Here is a 6,745-nt window from a genome sequence, read left to right as displayed (position 1 = left end):
ACCTCATTTTCTGGCACACCATCAACACCTCCTGATGTCTCATTGACGCCCGCCTCATCTCCTGATGTCCCATCAGCACCTGCATCTCCTGCGGTCCTACTGAAGCCTGCCTCACTGGCTGTCCAACTAACGGTTGCTCTTTCTGCAGCCCTTCTCCTCGGCCAATTCTCCTGTGCCTGATGCCTTGGGAAGTCTGACGGAGGGAAGCCCAGATGAGGACCCTTCTAAGGACTTATGAATGGGACCCCTGGGCATGTCTCTGAGTCCTGACCCCAGTCAGGTTGGGTACCCCGTTTGCCTGGGCATGGGATCTCGCCCTCACCTCATGTTCCCCAGTTCTGGGGCATTTTGAGACCCCGTGGGAAATGGCAGAGGGGACAAGAACAGGGGACATGGACTCTTACCCTTTCCCTGGACACTCAACAATTGTCAGGTGGGCCTTCTTGTCTGGGTTCCCCACCCTGGTCTATAGTGTTTGCCCTCTGGCCATTGCTGCGGCTGGCATTCTTGTGTAGTATGTACTGTTCATCCATCCATCTTTTCCAGTGGTCCCTGTTCCCTGTCTTAGCTGCCTAATGTCTGTCCTGTCTGAGATCATGTCACCCTGGTCTTCTCCATTGTGAACCAGGTCTGCCTTCCTTTGCCCTGCCTGTCGGTCATGATTTCCCTTTGTCTTGGTGCCTGTCGGTCATGATTTCCCTTTGTCTTAGTGTCTGTCGGTCATGATTTCCCTTTGTCTTGGTGCCTGTCGGTCATGATTCCCTTTGTCTTGGTGCCTGTCGGTCATGATTTCCCTTTGTCTTGGTGCCTGTCGGTCATGATTCCCTTTGTCTTGGTGCCTGTCGGTCATGATTTCCCTTTGTCTTGGTGTCTGTCGGTCATGATTTCCCTTTGTCTTGGTGCCTGTCGGTCATGATTCCCTTTGTCTTGGTGCCTGTCGGTCATGATTTCCCTTTGTCTTGGTGCCTGTCGGTCATGATTTCCCTTTGTCTTGGTGCCTGTCGGTCATGATTTCCCTTTGTCTTGGTGCCTGTCGGTCATGATTTCCCTTTGTCTTGGTGCCTGTCGGTCATGATAACCCTTTGTCTTGGTGTAAATTCCAGGCTGTTCCCCTCGGTTTTGCTGTTGTCTCGTCTCTTTTCATCTCGTCTGGTCTTGTCTTGTTTCCCTGGTCCTATGTACAGTGTTGGTGTTTGTGTTCGGGTTCCCTGGTTCCTTGTCTTGTGTGTTCTGTCTTGGTCGTGGCAGTGCCTCCTGTGCCCAGAGGGCATGCTTCGGGAGTGGGGCTACTGTCATGAGTCATCTCTGCCTAGTCTCTGCTACACCTGGATCTTGTCTGTAAATCTTGTTCAGTGTATATATGTGCCTGTCCTCACTGTGTTCACCAGCTAGGTCATTGTGGCTAAATGTAAAGTCTGGTGTACCTCCTAATAAAGAGCTCCAAGAGCTGCATCTGGCTTCTCTCTCTCTCTCTCTCTCTCTCTCTCTCGAAGTTAATGACAGAAATGGCCATGGGTCGGGAGTTTATTGACACAGGGAATTGGCAGCAATCCATGAGACCAATTGTGGACCGAGATCCATGACCAAAAAAAGAGAAACGAGAAGCAGAAATATGGGCAAGTGGAATGCAGCAATATGCACAAATATGTGACATGGCACAAGTGGAATACATCAATCCCAGTGATACAAATTACATGACTGTCCCTCTGGGAACAAGCAGAGACATAATATAACTGTATGCAAAGCCAAAGCCCCTATTGGACCACTGCATGTGAAGATTTTCATTACACCCAAACAGCTTGCCAGTGGCCTGAATTATATCCTTGCTTGATCCAACTTTTTCTTTGCTCTTCATGCCATTTTTGTTAGCGTGTGTGAGAACCTTTGTCCTTAACTGAGTTGTTAATTTCTGACGTTCATAAGTTAGTTCAATAAAGCAGATGCCTCACTTTCTGTATATCAAGTAAAGACGGAAACTTGTTAAATGGACACCATGAGAAAAGTGAGGCGTCTAGATAACTGCCTCCAACAATATTTTTTGAGGAGATTTACCTGTATGCTGGTCCTGAGGTCAGTACCTGTAGTAACTGTAAAGACCCATTTACTGTAAAAATTTTGTATTTCATAACTCCTCTGGGTATCCCACTGACAGAGAGCGTCCATGTACCCCATCATGGACTGCTTTTATATGTCAGGTACCATGTTGTGCACCAGGAGGATTTGGGGCCCAGTCAGCACTCACAGAAAGTCTTGGGTCGCTTACATAATTCAGTAAAAATACTGCAAAAAAACAACCAGTAACTTTAAGTACAACTTTCAAGTAGTAATAAATTCAAACCCAAATTATAGTTCTAAAACATCTGTTCTAAGTCAAAAAGTTAATTGATCAGCAGACTTTGGGTGCTTTTTAATTAGTAACACCTTTGTAATAACATAAAACACCAAACATTTGTGTTTAGTATCCCTTAGGGAGCTAGTGACTACAATTGCAATTATTAGCAGTACTGGAAGAACAGAACTGAATGAGTCAGTCGAAAAAATTATGACACTAATAATAAAAAGAAATTGTCTGCACACTGTATGTATTTTGAAATGCAAGAGACCGCCCCTCCAACCCCCCCGACCCCCTCACACAGTAAATGTGAAGATGGAATTTCTTTTTCCTTCAGGCATGGTAATAGAATTAAGTGCCTTTTTATTGACTTAATATCTGAAAAACACATTTTTTTAATTTTGGGATCACAGGATATATTGTCATACATTAAAGCTATTTTTCCCCATTCCATTGCAAATGGAATAAGTTATTGAATAAGTTTTCTTTTTATTACTAGTGCATTGAAAATTAATGACTTCTCCATTGAGGTCAGATTCCCCACACATTCATATGGAAATGCTGTGTTCTCCTACCTCAGATGTATTTAAAAATGTACCCGACTGATTTTGATATTTTCCTATTTCAATAGCACAAACACTGTGTACTGCTTACTGGTGTTCAATATGCCAAAAGATTTCATTGTTAAATATTGTATTCATACCGTATTCATGAAGTTAATTTGGCATACATTTCTGTACGCCTGTCCCCTGCTGTAAAATACTTAAAATGCATTATTTATCTACACTATAGAAAATGGATGGATAGATGGATGGATGGACGGACGCATGCATGCATGGATAATAGGCAATGGTGTAATATTCTAAGACGAGTATGTTTTCGATTCAAGTACCTGACAAATGAAAGGAAAAAAATTCTGTTGCATTTTTAGAGTACATAAATAAATAAATTATTTAGCAAGCAACAAATAAGGAATTTAAAGCAAATTATTAATTTGGTATTAACCTTGGCACATTTTTAGATCTCTGTGAAATCGTGATTTAGCAGTAATCCACTGTCAGTTCCAAAATAAACGTACTTTAATTGGCCATATTTTTTTTAATTAAAATTTGAATAGGGGTGGCTGTGCCTTCTGATAGTCCCCAAAAGTGATATTTTCTATTTTGAGAGAAAGAGAGAGAGAGAGAGAGAGAATTATGGAGTTCAGTTTCACCAAACTTTATTTCATTAATCCCCACCAAATTACATAACGTTCTCAAAATGGCCACACGCAATAAAAAATGTCAAAATATGGCATTTGGCCAGAAATGTATATACCTTCAGCACATACTGTCAGGGTCAGCCTCTGTTGTCCCACTCTGTCCCTTCCCCGTTTGGCCAGCAGGTGTCGCTGGTCATCCCGTCCTTCGTGTTATTCTTTGTTCTCCCCTGTTACCTGTTTAGCCACATGGCTCAATGTGTTGAGCATGTGGTTGCTTGTGATCTTTGTCCTGTGTTCAAATCCTACCTCTGTTTTTGTATTTTGCTCCCTAGTCTTTCATTTGAGTTTTTCTAGTCCTTGTATCTGGTGATTTTGTATTTCGGTTTTGCTCCTTGTGCCCCTGCTTGTGTCTTTACCTGTTCTGTAATTCCCCAGCGTTAGTTTCTGTTTCCTTGGTTAGTTCCCTGTTTTAGTCCCTTTGAGTTTATTAGTTTCATCTGTGCCCCGTTTTCCTGGTCTTTGTTAATTAGCCTCACCTGTCCTGTGTTAGTCTCGTTACCCCTTAGTATATACTGTTCATTTCCCCAGTAGTTCATTGTTGTTAGATGGTAGATGTTTTATTGTGGAGGTTCTGTTGTTTGTCCTTGAGTATTATTCCCTTTTGTTAGATGTTACCTGCCCTGTTTTTGTAGTAGTCTGTTTACTTTTGACCCCCCATGGTCCTTTGTTTTTGTTAGTCCTTTCTTGTGTTTTTAGTTCAGTTAAATAAACCCCGTTTGTTGTTCCTGGAGCTGCCAGTGGGTCGTCCATCTTTTTTGTGCCCGTGTCATGCCACGTTCCCGCACCAAACCCGTCCGGGTCCTTGACACATACTTGGTTTAGATTTTTTTATCACTCTGGAAAAAGAGAGCATAGAAAAGTGGGTGCAACATGCTGCTTATGGACCACTAGTAGCTTGCTGGGAGCCAGTGAGTAGTCAGGACAAGTGGGTCTTTCATGCCATCTATATAAAATCCACAGCAAACAGTGGCACGAAATAATGTTCCCCAGGTTCTAGTATGTATATATACATAAAGTGCAGAGATCACAAACAAGACAAGTGCAACACATGAGGGAGAGGTGAAAGGAGAATAATAGCTAACACATAAAAATAATAGAGAATATACATACACTGACTGACAGGGGAGCTAGGGGTACTCACACAACATAAAAGTCTATAGAAATAAGTACAAGAAATGTAACAATACGACAGAAATGACACAGATGTAGGAAAAGGTACAGTGTTGGGCAATATGCACTGGATAAAGCCCCCATAACACTTCATAAAAATAGGAACAAATAGGCCTATGATTGCTTTTTTCCCCACTTATACATATGTACATTGGCACTACAGGAAATTTCATAGTGACATTGTGGTGAATAGTAAAATTTATTGTTGGCACCCCTAGAATTACTCCCTACCTGGTTACGCCATGTGGGGGAAGGGAAAAGGTGTCAAGGAAGCAGTGAAGTTAGCATGGTGTGATGAAACGGGCAGACAATCTTTTTAATCGCGATTAATTACACAACTTCTAAGTGGGCTGTCAAATGATTATTATTTTTAATTGTGTTTAATCGCACACCTTGTGCGTGACATGGGCAGGCAAACGGTGATTTTTTTTAAAATCGCGATTAATCGCACATCTTTCTTGTTAGCAGCAAACAGTGCTCTTACATGGACCACCATTGGAAAACAGAAAACAGTGACTTTCAATATTCCTGGGGTGAACAATATATCATATTTCTTGCACATGTAAGTCAAACGTCAGTAGATGAATATTGTTTGCCATTGTTAAGCACATAGCAGTATGAACATTAGGTGTGAAGTCTGAAGACAAAGACAAAATGACAACATGCTGCAGTTTATGTGAAAGGAAAATTAATCCAGTCGGCAAGTTTTATCTTTGACTCCCCCCTCCACCGGTAGGTTTCTGCATTGAAGCTGAATATAAGATGTTGTCAATAAACTCGAGGAACTGCATATAAAAGAGCAATTGCCTTTTATATTATACAGAGGCTATAAAGTCTTTAATTCACTTTGTCTGCAGCCTGTAACGAACCATAAAAGGACAATAAATGTTACTCGTTTTATGTCTGCAAGCAGAACATGCATTATGAACACAAGATTTCTAAATTGTCATTACTACCATTTATTGCTATTATTGACTAAATGGGGAAAAAACCATGCCAAATGATAATGGCTAAATGTAAACCAATGTACGATGCAATTTTGGAACAGTACAGCTGACGTGAGAAAACTGTAACTACATGAGCTTTTTTTTTTTTTAAAAATATGTGTTTTGTACACTTACAAATTTGTTATATACAGGCCAACACAGATATCCATGATTAGCTGAATTCAATCAGATTAACTGCCTTGATATCACTCTTCTTCTATAGATATGTGAGCAAGTAATTTTCCATATTAGTAAATTAGGCCAACCAGTTGTAGAGTTTGTTTGAATTTGAAATAAATCTTAAGCTAAACATCTGACCCACAACCCTGACCAGGATTCGTGTTTGATGGAAAATATATCTTAATAATCGATATCACAGTCCTCGTTTTGTTTATGGGCATAATAAACAGCAAAAGCAATTCTTATCTCTCCACTGAGGCAGCCGGGTGTAAGAATGAAAGGTAAACAACGCCATCTACTGTTTCATACATTCTGCAAGCATCTTATTAGATGCTGCACAGGAAATAAACGGCCAGTTTGGCACCCATCCATACCCACAGTTCCCTCTCTAACATATGGAAAAGCAACATTTATTATTAATTTATTAGATTTACTAGTCAATTAACATGACTGCAAATTATGTTACTGGAAACTACAGGGAGGTAATTTTCGACTTGAAATGAAAAACTACAAAAGTCTAGGGTGATCAAAGTAAACAGAAATATGTCTAATTTTTCCTGGTTCAAGTTCAAGTACCTTCAGCACCAGGGTTTAGTATGTCAGCCTTTTCAAAGACGCTTATGTAGATTCCCCCCCCCCCACACACACAAACACCTGTACACAGTAGCTTCACTGGTGTTACAGATACCAAAAGAAAAAAAGCTAAATTATACACTTCTTAAATAATGGCTTTGATGTGAGGTCACTAATGCTGGGGTACATTTTAAATCAGCATAGTTAAACTGACCATGCGTCTTTTAAAAAGTCTCTTACAAA

The sequence above is a fragment of the Paramormyrops kingsleyae genome, chromosome 3 (genome assembly GCF_048594095.1).
Source record: "Paramormyrops kingsleyae isolate MSU_618 chromosome 3, PKINGS_0.4, whole genome shotgun sequence".
Classification (NCBI taxonomy): domain Eukaryota; kingdom Metazoa; phylum Chordata; class Actinopteri; order Osteoglossiformes; family Mormyridae; genus Paramormyrops; species Paramormyrops kingsleyae.
This window is presented reverse-complemented; position numbering follows the sequence as displayed.